The following is a 22,411-nucleotide window of genomic DNA, read 5'->3' as shown; positions in this document are numbered from 1 at the left end:
AGAAGATAACGCTGAAAGAGAATATTATTTCAGCTGGCAGAGGTTTCCTTGGCATAGCATGGCATGTTAGATCCTCTACAAGGAATAAGTTTAAGACTGGCTCTTTTTATAATAGAAGCCTTAGCTACAAGTCAAGGGCAGTTCTTGATGGAGGTTAGGTTTTAGCTTCAGTTGGAACTGAATAGAAATTCTTAGAATTGAATGGGTGTTTCTCCAATTCAATGGGGTTAGAATCTCCAATTCTGGACTCAACTAGCCCGACCTAGAAAACAGAATGAAGCTGTTTGTCCTGAGGCCAGAGGCCAGAATTCAAGGATTTTTCTTCTTCAAGGATTTTTAGAGAGTTAGGCTCCCTTGTCAGTATCACTCTTAAAAAAACAAAAAAGCTCTTTAAAATATATATATATAGCTTTTTATTGACAAAACATATGCATGGGTAATTTTTCAACATTGACCCTTGCAAATACTTCTGTTCCAACTTTTTCCCTCTATCCCTCCACTCCCTCTCCTAGATGGCAGGCAGTCCCATACATGTTAAACATGTTAAAGTATATGTCAAATACAATATATGAATACATATTTATACAGTTATCTTGTTGCACAAGAAAAATCAGATTTAGAAAGAAGGCAAAAATAACCTGGGAAGAAAAACAGAGATGCAAGCAAACAACAACAGAAAAAGTGCAAATGCTATGTTGTGGTCCACATGAAAATGAGCTCTTAAAATCAGAGGTTGTATTTGTATCTTCAGTTTTGTGAACAATGGAGACATACATAAAAAGCTCTTCAATGCACGTTAATATATAAGGATCTCAAAGTTCTTTATTCCAGCTTCCCTTTCTGTTGACACTCTCCAGTTTATTCAAATCAAATCAAATCTTTTATTAAATGCCTACTGTATGTAAAGTACTGTACAAATTGCCAGGAAAAGATAAGAGTAATAAAATGGTGCTGGATTTCAAGGAAGCTGACATTCCAAACATGGCCTGACAGGGGTAGATTAACAACAGAATTATCTCCCTAGTCCTGGATACTGTGTCTCATGTAACGAATCTAAAACAGCCCTTCTTTGATTGGATTGGAACTCATATCCAGGACTAGTGCTCAACCCATTGTGACACCTAGATGTCAGTCTCTAGAGAATTTTATTCAGTTCTAAACTCTACATTTTGAATGAAATAGCCAACATGACATTTGAGTTCCTTTCCAACTCTGAAATTTTGTGTCTGGATTTATCCATGTTTCCTGCATGTTTTTCTGTATTAAGATATTCACTGTGCTTAGAATTCCTTTCACAATTCTACTTCTTGAAAACCTGTTTTATCTGCAAGGCCCAATTCAGACTTAAACTCCTCCATAAAGCCACCGTAGATTTCTCTCCACCCTGCCTTCATAACTGAATTTTCCAGCTGAAAGTGATTTCTCCCTACTCAAAAAATTTATGACACTTTGTACCTATAAGATTTTAAGCTTCATGAGGGCAGTAATTTTGTCAATTTTTCACCTTTTATCTCAAGCACTTAGTACAGTAATTTGCATATAGGAAGAGTTTAATCATCATTTTGTGACTGAATTATGGTGCAGCAGCTATTTGATAATTCGAAAGAGATTCAATATTTTTCTCAGCTATTAAGTAAAGCTCTACTCCTATTTTAAAGTTTTTTCTCCTTCTGAGATACACAGAGAAAGTATAAAATCATGAGAATATTTGGGATTCTAATTTATAAAATCAACAGCAATAAGTAATAACTACTATCTCTCTTTTGCTCTATCAATCTTGCACCCCTCCCCCTTTCCTCTGTCATCCCTACCAAAAAAAAAAAAAAGAAGAAGAAGAAAAAAAGGAAGGAAAAAAGGAAAGAAGGAAGGAAGGAAGGAAAGAAGGAAAAAAGGAAGAAAGAAAGAAAGAATTCTTTTCATTTAGGTTTCTTTCATTTAATTTGTTTCTGAAATTGATTGGTTCTTACGTAAATTATGTTCTAACCAAAGGTCAGAAATGTTAAATGACTTGTTCATGATCACCCAGCAGCAAAGCCAAAATCCATACTTATGTTTTTTAAGTCCACTACTTTTCCCATTGTCCCTCAGATAAAGCCTAATTTTAAAGCCTTTAGAAGAACAGGGAGTAACTCTCTCATGATGATCTGAAGTTTGTTAAACTATGCCTATTAATGGCAATGAAGTATGGAGCCAGAAGCTGTAAAGTAAGAATAGGAAGAAAAGGTAAAGAAGGGCAAGACATGATAGTTGGCCAGTACTGGAGAGCACTGGGATCTCAAACCAAAGAAGACATTAGGAATCAATATTAGCATTATTAAGTGCCTATAAGTGTGAAGTAATATATTGAGGAAAATAAATGATCCTTGCCCTCTAAGAATTTAAAGTCTAACAGGAAAAACAAAATGTGACAAAATAAAGTCTGAGGGAACAGATGTTACCAAAGATGAGAATCAGGTAAGATTTTTTGGAGGATATGATAGATGAAGTTGGACTTTATAGGATGGAAAGAAGTTCAGCTGTTAAGAGGAAACATTTCAAGCCTGACCTGGCCTGAACAAAATCACTGAAGGAGGAGAGTGTGGTGTATGTTAAAGTGAAAGGAGTTTCACAGAATGGAATATAGATAACATGAAAAAAGAAAAAAAAAACTGGAAAATTAGGGTGATACCGGGTTGAATGAGATCTTTAATAGTAGTTGAAAATTAATTTGTTGTGGTTGTTCAGTCATGTTCAACTTGTGACTTCATTTGGGGTTTTACTGGCAAAGTTACTGGCGTAACTTCCCCTTCCAGTTCATTTTATAGAGGACACTGAGAAACAGGACAGACTTGTCCACCTTGTAAGTGTCTGAGGTTAGATTCGAACTAGGGAAGATATCTTCCAGAATCCAAGTCCAGTGCTCTATATGCTGTACCACTTTATATGACTAGATTATATGATGTAATAGATTATATAAAGTAATGATAATAGTAAGAAAAAAAAAAGAGTCAGAAAGATAGGGCAGTACTATATTGAACAAGAGTTTAATAATAGTCAAAGGAGAATGATCTTTATTTGGAAGGTAATAGGGACCTATATTGAAGATTGCTGAGCAAAGAAGCAGCTCTACATAGAAAGAAAGAAAAAAACACAACAACAAAAACCTATTTCAATGATAGAATGAAGGAAGAAGTAGAGTAGAAAATTGAATAAAGCAGGAAATCTTTCTGTAGCCCAAGCAAAATCAGAGTATACAGATATATATCAGAAATAAAGACTAAACAAAAGTCTATTAACCAGGATGAGAAACAAGGGTAAGAGAATGAATAGCATTCAGAGGTCAAGGTAACATTCAGTAACCAGGTATGACATCAAAAAGCTAGAGAACAGGAGACTACTATGCAGTTATTGGACATCAAAGTAAGGTCTAGGTCCAAAGCAGATACCAAAGTAACAAGAAACTAAGGCAGCTCCCTAAGAAGTCTTGTTGATGCCTTTTTGTGAGCAAGGATCCAATCTCAGAACAATTTCAGAGCCTACATATGAGATCAGATTAAATATAAAAGGAACAGCTAAGTGACACAATATAGATAGAACACTAGTGGGCCCTGAGGTCAGGAAAATTTGAAACTTGGTCTCAGACACTTACTTCTTGGTGACCTTGGTCACTTAACTCCAATTGCCTCAAAGTAACAACAAGAACTTCAAAAGATTAGCTACAAAAGGGAGGTGATAAATATGTTAACCTTTATGGGACAGAGTTATGCACTGATCTACTCATTGTCCCAACCTTAGAAGTCTATAAATCCAGTTTTTTCTTCAATAAAATGAGGGAGATTAGACCAGATGATCTCTGAGGTCAACTCTGTATTACACAATCCCATAATTCAGCTTTAACCGTCAATGATTCTAGGGTAGGAGGATTTGGAAAGCATTGTCCAAAGAGACCTGCAGGAAGGACCTGATCTTTGTATTCTCCCAGTAAGCCCTTTATTTTTCTGAGTGAAATGACTTCAGCAAGGCAGGATGATTCTCAGAAATAAATGAGAAACGAAATGAGGCACTCCTCCCTTAAGAAGCCATGATTGTGGACTGTACAAATGACTCAAAAATAATGATAAAGATAGGGACTAGAGCCATAATTGCAAGGTTGCTTCTACTAATATTTGTAATTTTAAATTACAAAACACTTTCCTCACTACAATGAAGCAAACTTGCTAGTTCAAATATCATTGTGTTCATTTATTATCCCTTTTTCACAGAAAAAGTGAACCTATTGATGTGACCTATGTGAGTTTTGTCACCAAAAACTAGAGTTTGGTCATGTGAAGAATTCACAAAGGCCATTCTCTTTGGCAAAAGATAGATTTATTTAGGGAAGAGATTACAAACAAAGTGAAAGGATACAATAGACAGGGAGAATGGTAAATTATTATAAAAATTGAGGAATGTCCTTAGCTGGCAGGCTAAATACTGAAAGAGACTTAGCACCTAAAAGTTAGTTAGCTGTAAGGTGGAGAAAGCAGGGTGAGAAGCATAGTGGAGTTAGGGGAGATATCATATGGCATGGAGGAGTATACCAGGAGACAAAAAGCCATGGCAGGCTGGCTCAAAGTAGGGTAGCAGCCATGGGATTGGCCCATAAATAGATTTTATAGGGAAAATTTAACCTCAGGGAGATTATTAGGATTTCTATAGAGGGTGGATCTAAGGAGTTTGAGATAACTTTGATTTCAGACGGGACCACTCCCCAAAGGATGGGACCATGGAACTAAACTGATCTCTTTCAGAAATCACTATTGTCTGTGTGTCCCTGTTCTATTAATGTTATGTGATTTTTAAGAGAAGTTCGAATCCGCTTTTATAAATGACGCTCTCAGGCTCAGTTAAAGTAAAGGTAAAATTTAATTATACAATGCACGGGATAGAATGCTTGCAATAACAACACATACAGCAAATAATACACAAGAGGCAAAGAATAATAAGGATTATGATTAGGATAGCAGAGAAAGAGAGAGAATACATTACTCAGTACGATCGAGGGAGCTTCAACTCTAATTGGACGGCTGGGAAGGCCCCGATATTTCAGCCTGTGAGTCTCGATTGGGAAAGTCCTAGGCAGATCATCATCTCCATAGGTGAGGCTTCAAAGTGGAGAATGCTTTGCCCACTCTTTATAGGGGTCCAAACAAAGAAGGCTTTGGGCCAAATGAAGACCTCATCTAAGACAAGTATGCACCAATTAGGGCTCCAGGTGGTTATAATCAAATGTTGCATTGATAAGGGGGCCAGTCCTTATCAACAGCAACAGTTCCAAGGAGTGGCGAGTTCCTGGAATCATATAATTGGAGCTAAAACACCGGTGGTACATGCCTGTCTTATAATTAAAAAGAAAAGAGTTGAAATATATGTTCTTATGGGTCAAGGAACGGTCAGGTTTTCATAGGAGAAGGAGTTAAAATATATGCTCTTGGGGTGAGAGAGTAGTCAAGTCCTCACAGGGGGAGTCACATCCTTCCTCAATTGGGTTCTCATGGTTTACATGGGAATTAGGTTCATATGGGGAAAATCACGTCCTTATAAAGATTTGAAATGAACTTTCTACTAATAAGGAGATTTCTTATTCAGTCCCGGAGAAGGGGGGTGGGAATATTACCTAATAAAAAGAGATTAAATCCTATAGTAAAACATCAGATAGTTTCAAAGTAGAACCAGCTAGACTTGAAATCACTGCTTCCTCAATCTCACTCACCAGGAAGACAAAAAACCCAAAAACCAGAATCTCAAAATCACAGAATCTCAGCATCTCAAAGGTCATCTACACAGGAATTCCAGTTAGTGAATCCAGCCACTTGAATTCAAGTCAACTCAATTTAACAAGCAATTATTAAGCACTTTCTATGTGCAAGGCACTCTGCTAGGCAGTGGGGACAGATCTCCGGTGACCAGGAGCTCATTACCTACAAAGGCAGCTTATTCCATTCTCTACTGGAGAGAGTAGAAAAAAAAATACTTTTTTCCCCTTTATTTTGAGATGAAATTCATCTTTTCTACCCTATGGAATCAGGCAAAAACAAGAATAAAGTACATCCTCCAAATGACAGCCTTCAAATATTTTAAAGCAGACCATCACATCTCTTGCCTGGGTTCTTTGGCCCTGCTGCTGCAAATATTCTCTTCTCCAGGCTAAAAATCTTTGGTTCCTTAAACTGGTCCTCGTTATTTTAGTCTTATCCCTCTATACAACTCTTCAGACAAGAAACCTCAGACCACCAAATCAAACTCATTCGATTTCACTTGCCATCTATCTATCCCTTTCTCATAACACTGCATGCACCCTGTGTGTGCTATGAGGCAATGCGATCACATGGAACAAAGCTGACTTAAATACATCCCCTGGCATGTGGGTGGAGTCCAGAGTTCTCCACTCTAGGGCTTATAGATAAAAAGTAGATGCTTATCTCAGGTGATCAGTTTCTTGCTGATTTTCAGGTTTTTTCCTAACAGAATTTAATTTGTACCACATTTATATCTTTGCATCTTATCACCTCTATTGTACTATCAGGTCCTTGACAGCAGAGACCATATTTTGACATATCCTATATCTAATACACTGAACTTAATGTTTCCTAAATTACTGTTGAATAAATAAATAATCCATTTTTCCCCAATGGGAAAGGAGATGGGAGGAAGAGAAAAATAGATTTTGGTCAATTAAAAAATAAATTAAGCCCACTCCTCCTTATTTTTCTAATACAGAATACAATTCTCTTGGTCACTTTGCTTTCTTAATTTCATAGGAAGAAAGATTTCCTCATGGTAAAGTAGAGGTGGACTCCTCCAGACTAGATACAACTTCAGCAGTGATATCTACCTTAAACCTCCAAGCGGGAAAAAAAAAAAAAAACCTGAATATACTTAGTCACTGGGCAGGAAATCTTTTCCAACTTCCCCAGATATAGGCTTACATCACAGAAAGTAATTTGTTTACTCCAAAATCAGCACAAGAGAAAATGATCTAGCCCTAGTTATAAATCCATTTCAAAGAGACAGAGAGAGGGGGGTGGGCTGGGGTGGGAAGAGACAGAAAGAGACAGACACAGAGAGGAGAAAGAGACAGAGAGAATCGGTGTTGGGGGGGAGGGGTTATTTGGGGAGGGAAGCAGTACTCCAATCTGTAAATCTCTAGCCACTCCCGAGTCTTTTGCTAGTCTCCATTTGCAGGATTCCAGTTTGCTGGCTGTTAATTTCACCCTAGGAAACATTCCCCAGACAATGAAAGAGAGCAGGGGCCAATCAATTTCATCGCTGCCGCCATAAATTCCACAAGCCACAGCTTCTCTTTCCTTGTTTCCTGCCTAATTGCTGACCACTGAGGGGGAAGAAGCTCATTTCATTTGCCAGACCTCCAGTAAGTCTCTGAAAATGCTTTCCCCCATTAACCTGGAAGGTCCAGGCTCTTAACCCGTGGGGTTCTTTGCAAAACTCACCTTTTTAGAAAGCTGTACTTACTACCTATTCACAGACACTGCTACCTCCTTCCACTCTAAAGCATAAATGGCCTCGGTGCATTCTGAAGCCAAAAAGACTTAGGGGCCCTCTGGGGAAAGCGGCTACCTCTAACACATAAATCATCCATTTAAAGGAAACAGTGGTCCCAATTTCTGTGGAAGGGTTGTCCGGCTTCCTCCTCCCCCTTACCACACCTATATAAGCTCGCTCAGGGAAGAGACAAGATCAATTTTTTGTTTCCAGCTCCAATACTCAGCTCAATGTCTGGCACACAGTAAACAATAACTGCTTGTTGATTGATTCCAAACATAGTGGGCACTTAATAAGTGTTTGCCATGTTGCTATTGCACTGTATTTGTTGTTGTTGCATTTGATGTTGCCTAGGCCCCAAAAGAAATAAGAAAAGGCCAAGAGGAAAGTAGGCACAGACCTTATTGAAAAGCAGGCAATAAGCCTATCATCAGTCTATTATAGTGTTCTTTTCTTTTGCATTTCTGTTTGGGCTTAGTTGCCCAAGAAGTCTGAATTTAGAAAGAAATTTAGTTGTGTCTTGTTATAGGCTGAAAGAAAAACTAAAAGCTTCACTCAATTAGATTTAAAATCATAAAATGTCAGAAACAAGATTAAAAATGTTCTTGTTCATTTTTTTATATAGGGGAAATGACTCCTGGAGCAATAAGTGACTTGTCCAAAGTCATACAATTAGTTAATATAAAACTAGGAAATGTAAGTATCCAAATTTTTTCCTGTTCCATTTTTAGGGATAAAAAAGCAGATCAATTGAATATTATTTGGCACTCATGTGGCACTCTAAAATGGTTTATAAAGATCTTTTTTCTGAAAACAGCCTTCTGCGGTAAATAGGATTTCCAGAGTCATTATCTATAAGGATAATGATGAGGAAACACTGGGGCTCAAAGAGTGACTTGTTCAGGGAATTCATGCCAAAGTGGAGATTTAAACCCAGACCTCCTGATTTCAAGTCAGTGAAGTTAAGATGCATTTATTCAGCTCCTACTATGTGCCAGGTACTGTGCAATGCACTGAGATATAAAGAAAGGCCAAACAAACAAACAAACAAACAGTCCCCCTTTACAAAGAGCTTATAGTTTAATGGGGGAGACAATTATTTATGAATAGAGGTGGCTGGATCATGCAGTGCTGAACCTGGAGTTGGGAAGGTACAAGTTCAAATCTGACCTCATACATTTACTAGCTAGGTAACCCTGGGCAAGTCTTGTAAACTCTGCCTTAATTTCCTCAACTGAAAATGGGAATAATAATAGCATCTACTTCCCACTGTCACCTCCCAGGTGTTATGAGAATCAAATGAGATAATATTTGTAAAGTGATTTGCATATCACTTTAAAGTGTTATATACAAATAGCTATGATGATGATGATGATGATAATGTACAAACAAGATATATACAGAATAAAATGAAAACAACTTCAGAAGGAAGACCATCAAGGAAAACCAGCAAGAAGGAAAAGGCTGTTTGCAGAAGATGGGATTTTAGCAGAGATTGGAAAGAAGCCAGGGAAGCCAGGAGGTGGAGATAAGGGGAGAGAACATTCCAGGTATTAGAGTTAGATAGGGAAATGGCACAGGTTGTTATGATGGAGTATCTGTTTGAGAAATAGCAAGGAAGTCAGTGTCAGGAGATCCTAGAGTATGTGTAGGGGAGTAAAATGCAAAAAAAAAAAAAAAAAAAATTGCAAAAGTAGGAAGAGGTCAAATTATAAAGGGCTTTGCAAGCTAAATATTTATATTTGATCCTGAAAGCATTGGGGAGCCAATGGAGTTTAATAAATAAGAGAGTGCACTAGACCTACACTTTAGGAAAATCATTTTGACAGTTGAATGGAGGATGGACTAAAGAGGGAAAAAAGGGACCAACCAGCTAGCTATTATTACAATATTCTCTTGGTGAAGAGTTTTATATGAGATATAGGAAAGACTTGGTGATACATTGGATATGGGGAGTAAGAAAGAAATGATACCTAGATTATAAAGCAGGGTGACTGTGAAGATATTAGTGCCTTCAAAAGTCAAAGAATTTGGGAAGAAAGATAACAGGGTCAGCTTTGAATATACTGACTTAAGATGTATATGGGACATCCATTTTGAGGTGTCAAATAAGCAGCTGGAGACAGAATCTGAAGGTCAGAAAAGAGATTAGGGCTGGATAAAAAGATTTAAGAATCATCTACATAGAGAGGATCATTGAATCCATGGAAACTGATTAGCATTTTTCCATTCTGCTCTGCAAATAAGTAAATGTGATTTTAGAGGTAAAAGTTATTAAGTCATTTAGTCCAACTCCTTCATTACACAGATGGAAAAACAAAACAAAATAAAACAAAACAAACGCTAAGGTTCAGCCAGGTTATCTGACTTGGTCAAAGCCATACATCCACTTTAAAGGATTTTTATGAAGAAATAATCTGCATAAACTTTAAAATACTATATAAAAAGTGAGTTATATCAGATATTTGTTGATATTGCCCAATCTGATCGGCAATTATATAATATCTTAAGTGATCTTCATAGACAATAAAAGCAGAGATTCTAAGAGGTATATGGTACAGAAGAAAAAAATAAATAAAAAACTTTATCTGGAGTCAGATGATCTAAATTCAAATATCAGTACTGCTTTCTCTAATCTTGAAGAAATCACTTCAGTTCTTTCAGCTATCTGAAAGTGCTCGGACTAGTATGTTTCAGCTCTAATATCATATGAGTCTATATTTCCTGTGTCCTGCCTACTAAGGCAGGAAAGATTTTCAATGGTAAGAGTTGAAAGAAAAAATGAATTTTACTTAACATTCAGTTAAGTAATCAAGTTAGACAACTTCCTTATTCAGGTATATCCCAGTTAATAAAATTTTAATGATACCTTTTACTCACCTCACAATCCAAGTTTTCTTATTTAAAACAAGGGGATTAGACTCTATGACACCTAAGGTCCTTTTCAGCTTGGAATCTTAAGGTTTATAATCTATAACTGAATAAGTGGGAAGATGCATATGAATATATGAATAAAAGGTCATAAGGATGGGAATGGTATTGGCAGAGCCATGGTATATTTGGCATTTAAACACACACACACACAAACACATTCTCTACCAATGCAAATCGTCATCAGGTCAACAATATATAGTACTAGAGAGTTCCCTATGCAGGGGTATCAAGCTTCAATAGAAATGGATCCCTGGGAGTATCTTGCTAACTTGTAGGAAATCACAAATTAACTTTGCCTATGTTGTATTTATCTAGGTTGTTTGTAATGATCGCGTATTTAAAATCAGCCGGAGTCAGGAACTCAGGTTAAGGGAAAAATCTTCAGTCTTTATTGAAGTGAAGAGGTGAAAAAAGATTGTGATAGCAATATGGGCAAGAAGGATTGCGATAGCAATATGGGCAGCTGCTACAGGAAGCCAGTTAGCAGAGAGAGCGGGAGAGATCTGAGCTCTCTTCCCCTTCCTTTTTCACTACCCTGCCTCCACCACCAAAATCGTCATTTCCTATACAACACATCAGAACTTGCACAAAGAGTGGGCAGGGACCATTCTTTATCCAAGCTTATATATTAATAGAGTATGGTCCAATTACTATTTAGCCTCATGTGCTTGGGACCTCAGTGCATCAACTCAAGCCTCAGCCCATTACAGTTGTTATATTCATTTTGTTAAATATTTCCCAACTGCATTTTTATCTGGTTCTGATCACACTTGAACTAGTTACTGGCCCAACTTTGATACTGCTTTCCAATAGCACTAACAGGGTAAGTGACTTGCTTAGTGTAACACAGCCAAAAATATCAGAGGCAGAACTTGAATTCTAGTCTTGAAGTCTGATGATCTTGCCAAGACCACCTCTCTGTTTGTAATACTGCTTCTCAGTGTTCTAAAGAAGTCTCTAAGTTGCAAAGAAGATATCTTATAATAAAAGTTTTAAATTACTTATACAAACACATATATATATGCATAGGGATATATGTGGTATATGAATGAATGTGCATATACATGGTTATGTATATGTATGTATACACTGCATATATACAACATATAGATGCATATGTATATATTGCTACAGCCATATTTATGTACTGTGTATGTGTGTATGTAATACACATGTAAAGAAGCAGCATGTATATATGCAATGATACACATGTACAGATATACATATATGTGTGTATATGTAGAGATAGAGTAAGACAAATATAGACAGGCAGACAGACTTGGCAGAATGAATAACCAGGAAGACATAAGTTCAGAGTCCCTCTCTTTAAGAAGAGTATGTCCTGTACTGATAGGAATTTGCCTAAAATAAATTTTAAAAAATAAAATAAATTATGTGTATATACATACATCTTAGAGGGAGCTGGTATAATCAAATAAGGGCTGGGCTTGGATTTAGGAAGAACTGGATTCTTTGGGAACCATTTAGCCATGGGATCCTCTTTAAATCAATCAGACAGCAATGATTTATTAATGACCCCAATGTACCAAGCATTAAGCTAGACACTAAAGATACAAATCAGAAAAAGGCACTATTTGAAAGGAGCTTACATTCTGAGTCACTTAAAATCTATGGGTCTCAGGCCACTCCCTAGGATTTTTTTCTAAATCCATGAAAGCTGGGATCTATCAACTATTTCTGGTGGAGGAAGTTCTCAGATTCTTCACATATTCTCATATTAAATCAATGGGTTCCAAGATCCTGTTGCAAGATAAAATACAATATCTCCATGGGATTTCAAATGAGTTCTTACTAAAGCCACACTACTGCATTTAAATACCTGAAGGGAAATATGTCACTGAACTAAGATCTGTTTTCTCTTCCACTGGCATGTCACTAAATATCCTAAAGACTGGAGAAATTTGCATTGTTATAAATTAATATTTAAAACTAGTTAATTTCCTCTATTTTTTTAAATCTTATAGTCTCATTCAAGATATATTTAGTAGTTCTTCTTTCCCCAGCACTTTAATTTATTTATTTAATGCCATGCTATACCTTATTATCATAGAATCTGAAATTTTAGGATCACCTAAACCAAGGATTCTTCTTTCTCCCTTCCCCCTCTTCTTCATTTAGTTATAGCAACACTTTTTGCAGTAGCAAAAAACAGGAAATAAAATTAATGCCTCTCCATTGGATAATGGCCAAACAAGTTGTGCTACTTACATACACAATGCAATATCACTAGACATTGCACAATAAACACAATAAACAACAACAACAAAGACTGTAATGAATAAAGAGAAGCTGGAGAATACTTACATGAATTGATGCATGTAAACTAAGCAGAAGAAAAAAACAAACAGTATATTCAATAATATCAACAAATATGAAAAACTAAACAATGAAACAAAGTGAATGATGTATGAAAACGAGAAAGATAAAATACAGGAAAGACAAGAGGAGAAGTGAGAAAAGGAAAGGGAAAAGGAAAGAGAAGCTATAAAATTATAATGACCAAATCTGGTTCCAAAGAAGAGGTATAAGGAAGTACTTGCCTACCTTTCCCCCTCTTTTTTTCAGCAGCTTGAAGTTCAGGAATTTTATACTGGGGGCAATGAATTTGGATGGGGGGGAAAATATCTTTATATTTACTAACCTCTAACTGAAATATAGTATTTCTTTCCATTATGAATGTGGAAAATAAACCACAGAAGAATGTATAAATTTCACCAGACTGACAAAGGAGTTGGTTCATACTCATACTAAAAAAAGTTACGATCCTTTGATCTGTTCTGGCATCTCACTGCATAAACACCCTCTACCAAAAGAGGTTGGCATCTGCTCTGCAATTTAAAGAACTAGAACCCGGGTTTTCTTGTTTAGATGCCAGCTCTATTCACTACAAATTGCTGTCTGCCCCAGGTTTTCTGGCTCAAAGTCCACTGTTCAAGAGAATTTTCCCCTTGCTCAATCTGGCTACAATGCTTTGAAGGGAGTTTAAGACTGCATTCCTTTGTTTTGGCTACTGACTTATGTTTAGTTTCCACCAGAGCTATAGATTTACAACTGAATCCTAAATTGAAATAGATTTTGAAAAGAACTGGGTAGGTCCAGTAAAGGAGAAAACTATTTTCCAAATATTGGGTGAGCTACCATTTAATGCTTACAGTTCAAGCACCTCAAAAATTGGCCAAATAAGAGATATACTCTTCACTCCTTACTCCTACAACTGAAGCTACTATATTTATTCCTTTAGACCAAGGTTGGAAATTTCTAGCTCCCAGGCCGAATAAGGCCTGTGAAATCACTTCATAAGGCAATCTCAGGAGATGATGAGCTGAAAGTTAAGTACAACAACCTCCCACTGCTTGAGTTCTATAAGTTGGTAATTGTGTATGGCCTTAGAGAAAATGATGTTTATAAATATCCAAACGACTTTTGACAGAAAAAAAGTTCCCCATTCTTGCCTTAGAGTATGGTGAAGGATTGGGGGAAAATATTACCAGCTACTTAAGCTTTCTTTCCTTCCTTATGCAAGGTATTGCTTTTTTTTTTTTTTTTAATTGCTTCTAAAGATGGAGATTTTTATAAAATATCAACTTTATATGAAACTCTCAAGCTTGAATTTTTTTTTTTTTATAAGACTCAATACTTAGGTACATAGAAGTATTTTAAATCTGATGTTCCCCTGAATTAGTCCGCTGAAATGCATCTTTCATGACTACTGCAGGAGACCAGTATTATGCTCATATTCTTGTACACAAATCAAATTCTGGTTCAACATGAACAACACAATGTTGGGTGCCATGTGAAACAGCAGGCTGTAAGGAAAGGGAGAGGCTATAGTTCCTTTAAAACTAATGAGTGCTCTTCCAGGAAAAAGAATATAAGCTTCCTAAAACCCAGACAATGTAGCTGTGGGATTTCATGTACATAGAGCTGATTTTCAATTCCCTGAGCTATAACCCCCAAAGTCTGACTCCTGGGGTGACAAGGCTTCCTTTTTGCCTACAATCAGTTGAGTTCTAACAGGTAGGGTCTAATACTGACCAATTCATTCATCAGTTCCAGGAAAAAGTAAATGTAGCAAGAAAAAAAAAAAATAAGGCAATGGCTATTTTGTGGCCTTCGGCTTCTGTCCTCTTTCATATAAAATATCTAAATCCTTTCATCAAAAGGCTACTCTATTTTTCCTTTTCCTTCCAAATCCAAATTTGAGGGTTTCATATAAAGTTGATTATTTTATAAAAATCTCCACCTTTAGAAGATTTTTTTGTTAAATCAATACTTTGCACAAGGAAGGAAAGATCAATTATGAAAGAATTTCCTCCAATTCCTTGCCATACTCTAAGGTAGGAGTAGGGAACTTTTTTTTTCTGCCAAGGACATTTGGATTTCTTTTAGTAAACTATAGAATTCTTTCTGTGATCCAGTGAGGACACAACAAAGATACCATCATATGAAAAGAGAATGCTGAAAAGTACCTGGGGAATCATCTATATCGGTGCTCTCAAACTTGTTCTCAGTATCTTTATTCTACATTGAGGATCTATACAAAAAGTTTGTGTTTATGTGCATCATATTTATAAATATTTATCACATTATAAATAAAAACTAATTTTGAATTTTGTAGGCCCTCTGAAAGGGTTTCAGTGACTCCTTGGATCACACTTTGAGAACTACTGATCTAGAGCATTAGTATCAAATTCTCTCCAGCCAAGTGACCAGATTATAATGTAACAGGGAAATGTTTAACAAACAAAAATGCAAACTACATAGATGATATTTACTTGTGATTTTTTTAAGTCAGTATGTAACTGGCAGGAATCTGTTTCTAATTGAGTTTGATTCCATAAAATTCTAGTCTATTAGTTCTCAAAAACCAGGTCCATTTTGCCTAAGTGTGTTAAGAATTCTTCAGACCTTATATCTGTAATGAATAATCCTTGGGATTCCCATGGAGGACAGAGGCATCTCATAGAACACAGGGGTTCCTTGGAGCAAAGAACAATAGTATAATCTGAACAAAAGAATTTTGATCTCCTAGGATAAGGGATCTAAATGTCAAAGAACAGAAGGGGCTTGCTCAGGGTCAGGTAGCAAGTGAGTGGCTGAGCTGGAACTCATATCTACTTTTTTGTAGCTGTGGCTTAATGGAAAGAGCCTTGGCTATAGAGTTAGTGGATCTGGGTTCACATACACTCTCTGATACTCCCTATGTGATGTTGGACAAATCACTTAGGATCTCTAGGTTTCAGGTTCCTTATTGTAAATTTGGGGGCCAAAATGGCCTCTCAAGTTTTTGTTTTGTTTTGTTTTTAGTTCTGACTCAATGATCCTATGATGTCTGCTATCTGAATGTTACAAAAATACTGCTGGTGCTGCTTGGCTTTTTTTCCTCAAAAAATTCTCAAATCATAATAATTTTATGCTTTGTCATTCAGCTAAATCACCCAAAACTTTACTATCAGTTCCTATCTCCCTAGGGTAACAGCCCTTCCCTATACTACCCTAAGTGCACTTAGGGATGAGCAAATTTTCTTTGCTTCGGGAAAGTCAGGGGAGGCACTTAATAACTGGTTTTCTAACAAATTCATTTAGATTTCTAATGCACTATGCCTAAGGCTCTACAATGAGAACAAGCAGTTACCTAGGAGAGGTGAACTGGTAATTCTGTCCTGTGTCGCAGCTCAGTACATTCTTAGAGCCAGCAATTCTAAACTCAGATCGTTATCACAGGTCCACGGTAAGTTCCATTGCTATGTCAGTTAAATACAACCAATTCTCAATCATTCCTGACTGAAGTGTGAAGGTTTGAAGGGAGTGTGGACAATTGAAATGAAATTCAATTTAGCAATTTGTTTTTATCGGTGGTCTATTATAGGGTGATACGAAGAAATATATATGTCATATCATTTCAGAGTTTGAGAGATCACCAATGCAACTCATACCTGAACCAGGAACATATTTGTTCCACAAATGTTTATCAAGGACCTACTATGCTTCAGGCACTGTGTTCAGCAATGAAAGATACTTTGTTCAACAACTTCAACAAGTGGTTTTCCACATTTTCTGTTTTATCTGCAGTCTTTCTACATCTATTGTCTCTTTCTCTATTACCTACAGAATCGTATCTTACAATTTTAAAACAAACAAAAACTTTCACTTGATCCTTCCCTTCTATTCCAATCTCAACAGCTACAGTCTGTATTCCTTCTCCCTTTATGACTTGAATTCCTGAGGAAGCCATCTACATTCATCATTCCATTTCCTCTCCTTTTCTTGGATTCTAAATCCTCTATAACTTGGCTTCCTATACCAATAACCAACTGAAACTGCCTCCTCCAAAGTTAAAAATGATCAGAAAATCATTGTAAAAATTGTCAAATTTCAGTTCTCATCATTTACTTCTTTGCAGTACCTGATACTATTAATTTTTTTCTACTTGTATACTCTCTCTTCTTTAGTTTATGTTTGGTTTTGTTTTGTTTTAAAACACTATTTTCTCTATATTCTCCTTCTATCTGACCATATTCCTTTGGTGGATCTTTATCTACATCATGATCACTTAACTATATGTCCCCCTCCAGGCTTTCTTTTTATAGTATCTTATTTGGTGATATCCTCAATTCCTATGGATTCAGTTATTATTTTTATGCAAGTAATTCTCAGATTTTCATATCAAATTCTAGTCTGCATCCTAGACTCTAATCACGTATCATCAACTGCTATTGGACATTTCAAAATGAATGTTTGAAGCAGCTCAAACTCAGTATGTCCAGTATGTTTCCCTCTTTCCAACTTTGCCATTTGCAAAGGTTGCCATCATCTTCCTTAGGGCAATTAGATGGTGAATTGGACAGAGTGCCAGGCCTAGAGTCAGAAAGATATGAATTCAAAATCAGATCTCAGACATTTACTAGCTGTGTGACTCTGGGCAAGGCACTTAATTCTGTTTATCTCAGGTCTTCATCTGTGAAATAAGCTAAAGAAGAAAATAGCAAATGACTAACATCTTTACCCAAAAAAATCCAAATGATTTGCCAAAAATCATGCAGAATCAGGACTAAAATGACTGAACAACACGACAGTCATCATTCTACCCATCACCAAGGTTCTCAACCTTACTGTCATTAATTCACCACTCTTACTCATCCCACATTGCCAAATCTTATTATTTTTTACCTTTACAACATCTCTCATATGCTACATCTTCTCTCTACTCACAGTTACCATTTAGTTCAGACCTTCATCACCTCCCACCTGAATTAGTGCAAACAGCTTTCCTGTTTCAAATCTCTTTCTAGTCCAATCCATCCTCTGTTAATCAGCTAAGGTGATTTTTCTAAAGTATTGGTCTAATTATATCATACTTCCATTCAATGAGCTTCAGTTGTTTCCTATTACCTTTAGTATCGAATATCTAGTCCCATGGTTGACATTTAAATGTCTCATAATTCAACACCTTCCTAACTTTTGGCTTATATTTCACTCTCCTTGGTTATACATTATTACACCTATGATCCCTGCTTCTAGAGAAGCTGAGATTGGTGGATCATTTAAGCTCAAAAGTTCTGAGCTGCAGTATGCTAAACCCTATTAGTATTTTCCTCACTAAGCCTGGTACTAATAAAACAAACTCCAGGGAAAGAGGAGGTAGAGAAGAGGACCAATTGCTTAAGGAAGGGCAAACAAGTCCAGATCAAAAATGAAACATCAGAGCTTCACTACTGATCAGCAGTGGGACTGGTGACTGAGTAGTTACTGAACTCCTAGGCTTCATAAGAAAGGAGACCCAGTCTGAAAGAACCAACAAAAAACAAAAAATAAAACCCAGTAACACTTTACTTCACTCCACTTAATCACTTGTTTAATGGCTGTCTCCCTAGTTTTACTAGCTTTTTTCAAGAATTAGTTCAAATATCAACTACAGAAGGTATTTCTCCCACCCTCCCAAAGCAGTGTTTTTGCCTCACTGATTACTTTCATTGACTCTTATATATCATGGTATACTGGTTAGTTGTTGTCTTTTGTTCTCAAAGAGAACCAAAATAACATCGCTATATTAGAATTAAGTTGCAATATGTATGACTGTATCTATGATTAAACCAAGACGGGATCCAAATGCCTTACCACAGCTTAGGCACAAATAGTCCATATGAATGCCTGGGAAGGATTCTCTAACTTTGCACATTTCACATTTCTTTTGAGCTAATTCAATTCTGCTTTACTCCTAGAGCACAGCATCTTCTCTGATGAGGGAATAGCATGCTGGGTGGTCCTGTGCCAGTATCTCCTATGTCAGGCAATCAATTCTAAATTCTTAAGACCTTGAGAATGTCTTTGTATCATTTTTTCTGACCGTCCTGTGAGCGCTTGCCCTATATGTTAGACTAAACACGGTATATACGTCATATTTAACTAGATATTTACATATTGTTTTTTCCTTTAAAAAGGAAGTTCCCTGATGGTCAATAACATTTTTGCCTTTCCTTGTATACCTAGCACTGCTAAATGCTGACAAACAGTAAGTACATAATAAATGCTTACTGACTCACTGATTATTAATGTTTTTAGGGACAGTTCATGACTATCAAAGTCAAAGTTGTTTCTTTGGGCTTTTTTATATGTTTTCTCAGTTGAAATCTGCCTCCCTATAACTTCCATCCACTGATTTTAGTTCTGCCTTCTACTCATAGTTATCTGTTCACATGCATTTTCCTGTAGAATGTAAGTTCTTTAAGAGTATAAACTACTTTTTATTTTGTCTTTATATCTTCATCACCTCACCTAATGCCTGGAACATAAATGCTTACTAAATGTTTTCAATTGCACTAGATTGCATTCTGTGGCAAAGTGGAACAAATTTTATTTATCTTCCCTGTGAATGCCCCTTAGACTATTTGAAGACAAGTAGCATGTCTCTTTTAAGACTGACCTTCAGCAAGCTCATATCTCTAGTTCCTTCAATCCTTACATATAAGATGTGGTTTCAAGTTCTCTCTACCAGGTCACTCTTCTCTGAATGATCTACAGTTTCTCAATGTATCTCTTAAAATATTCCACCCAGAACTGAACACAATACTCCAGATAAAGTCTGACAAGCCTGGAACACAGCTAGACAATCACCTCCCACCAACTGGATACTTTGCTTCTATCAAGGCAGCCTAAGATCACATTAGTGGTTTTTGTTTGTTTGGGGCTATCCCTTCTCTTTACTAATTAATATTTCCTTTCCAATTCACTGAAACTGCTAGATTATGTGAACTATTATTATTCAATTATGTTGTCTTTATCCTATATGAGTTCAGTTGATTTTCTATTTCTATTCATATGTATATCCATTGATCTGTGTCCATACAAGTTGTCCCCATGCCTAAGTCAGAGACCTCAAAGTTCTTTCCTTTGGCTAAAGCTCCTTCAAGAAAATTTCAAAAAGGAAACAAACAAACAAAACAAAAACAAAAAAACACAGGTCTGGTCCATTATAAATCACATGCTAGTTTTGTTATTTTTGTATATTTGTATATGACCTACTTTTCTTCACCTACATCACTCCTCTTTTCCCCTTTAACTCAATTCAATTGGGGCAGCTAGGTGGGTAAGTGGATAGAGCACTAGCCCTGAAGTCACAAGAACCTGAGTTCAAATCGGATTTCAGGCCCATAACACTTCCTAGCTGTGTGATCTTGGGCAAGTCCCCAGTTGCCTCAGAAAAAAAAAAACAAAAACAAAAACAAAAAACTCAATTCAATTAAAGAACTATTTGTTATTTTTCCATGATACTTAGTACAGTGTCTTACATAGAGTAGACACATAATATTGAATTTAGTAATTTTTTTTCATATACAACAATATATGTAGAACACTATAGGATATTCTGAGAGATACATAGTTAAATTATTGAAACCTAGAAGGGGGAAGAAGATACAAATACACACACACACACATTATAATATACAATATAAAACAAATATCTTAGTGAGGTGAAACACTATATACAAAAAACATTGAGGAAGATTGCTACTAACAAAGAGAATCAAGGAATACTTCACAGAAAAGGTGATATTTAAGTTGGACTATAAAAAGTAGGTAGGGATCCAAGAGTCTGAGTCGTATGAAAGTCAGCAAGGCATTTCAAATATGAGAAACAGCTTGAACACAACAATGAAAGAAAATGACAAAGAATGTTTACAGAACACAATAGTCTAGATTGGCTTAAATGTTTTCTGCTTGGAGGGCAGTAATAAAGAAAAGCTAGAAAGTCAAGAAGCATTTATTTAATGCCAATAGACAACTAGGCTAAAAACTGGGGATACCAAAAAAGGCAAAACAAAAATAAATCCTATTCTCAAGGAACTCACAGTGTAAAGGAGAAGAGAACATGCAAACAATTATGTGCAAATAAAACTGAAGATATCTCAGAAAAAAGGCCCTAAAATTGAGGACTTAATTAAGGAAAGATAGAACCATACTGTGGAGCTTCTTGCTTAAACTCAAGTGTAACATTTTTTGTTTTGTTTTATTCCTAGGAAATTGCATCTCTTATTTCATGCGCTGTCACACTGGCCAGATATCTAAGACCAAAACTATATCCACTAAATTCAATGGGAAGGTAAATTATACAAAATATAGCACAGTGAGAAGAGAACTGAATTTGGAGTCTGAAGATCTCAGTTCAAATCCCAGATGAATAAATACATGCTGTGTGACTTTGGATAAGTCTATGTATCTCAGTTTGCACATCTGTAAATTGTATGACTTTTGTCAAAGTAAAATGAAGTACTTTTTAACTTTAAATCCATTATCCTATGATGATTCAAAAACTATACTATTTCAGAAATTCCCTGATCATGCTTTACTTCACTATTTTATTCCCTCTTCTGCTACCTCCTTTATAATCTTTCACAAAATTCTCTATTTCTCCCCTGGACTAATTCTAAAGCAATGATCAAATTAATTCTGCAATTGTTCCTGGACATGTCAATCTACATCCCAGAAAAACAAGAAAGGGCCAGGATATGAAGTTTTTCATTTCATTCAGTTATTGAAAGTCTCCAAGAACTTTGAGTAGGTTCACTAAGAAAAAATTATGAGAAAGCATGAACAGGAAGGTGAGTAAAGTAGAAGTAGAGACACATGAAACCATAGACACAAATTAAGTCTCACTTCAGTACTTTTTCCATCTTGACTCTGGTGCTGTGATCCCTTCTCTGAGAAACTTATAACTTTATAAAGACATAAAACTTCCAATATAATGTGTAAATGCTGCCACAGCAGTGAAATTCTGTTTTATCTTTGTATCAACCAATCTTCATCAGAGTGCTTGATTTAACAGAGGCACTTAAGAAATGTTTGAACTGACACAAATAAACTTGAGAGTAATACTAGGTGTATGTAAGCATGAGCTTGATTAAATATAATCTCATGGGAGAAACTTAAATGCTCAGGACCAAAAGGAAAGTGGTTGATTTAAGTATTTGAGTCATAAAAAGCCTTCAGAAATGTTATGCCAAAGTTCCCTTTTAATGTTGTGACCCAGTTTCTCCAATTGTCCTATTTAGTTAGGTTATAACCTTTCCCTCTTAATGTTTGAGATAAAGGTTGTATAGATATTCCTTCTTAATGTTTGACAAGATAAAACTTTATCCATTTTAGATGTCATTAGAATATCAGTAACCTCCCTCCATTATGTTATCCCCACCTAGGTACCTCCACTATGTCATTATTCTTGTTATTCTATAAAAAGCTTGCTGTCCTGATATTTGGGGCTAGACTCTTTGAGATGATAGTCTCGTCTAGCCCTAGAATCAAACATGGATCCATTGGTCCCAGTATTTTTCTCCATTTAATAAACTATTGAATTGGTCTTTAATCTCTGTCTTGCTCAGTTTCTTCGGCATTACAGAAACAGAGATAAGACAACCCCCACCCCCAAATAGATATGTCA

The 22,411-nt window shown here is 36.1% G+C and overlaps 1 long non-coding RNA gene across 1 annotated transcript; it reads left to right on the top strand.

Moving 5' to 3' along the window:
• Positions 1-7,064: 7,064 nt before the first annotated feature.
• Positions 7,065-22,384, top strand: LOC127544450 (uncharacterized). Its single transcript, XR_007949447.1, has 3 exons — positions 7,065-7,390; positions 8,147-8,217; positions 20,994-22,384. It is a non-coding gene; the product is annotated as an uncharacterized LOC127544450 (long non-coding RNA).
• The last annotated feature ends 27 nt before the right edge of the window (positions 22,385-22,411 follow it).

The sequence above is a fragment of the Antechinus flavipes genome, chromosome 1 (genome assembly GCF_016432865.1).
Source record: "Antechinus flavipes isolate AdamAnt ecotype Samford, QLD, Australia chromosome 1, AdamAnt_v2, whole genome shotgun sequence".
NCBI classification, from domain to species: Eukaryota; Metazoa; Chordata; class Mammalia; order Dasyuromorphia; family Dasyuridae; genus Antechinus; species Antechinus flavipes.
This window is presented reverse-complemented; position numbering and strand designations above follow the sequence as displayed.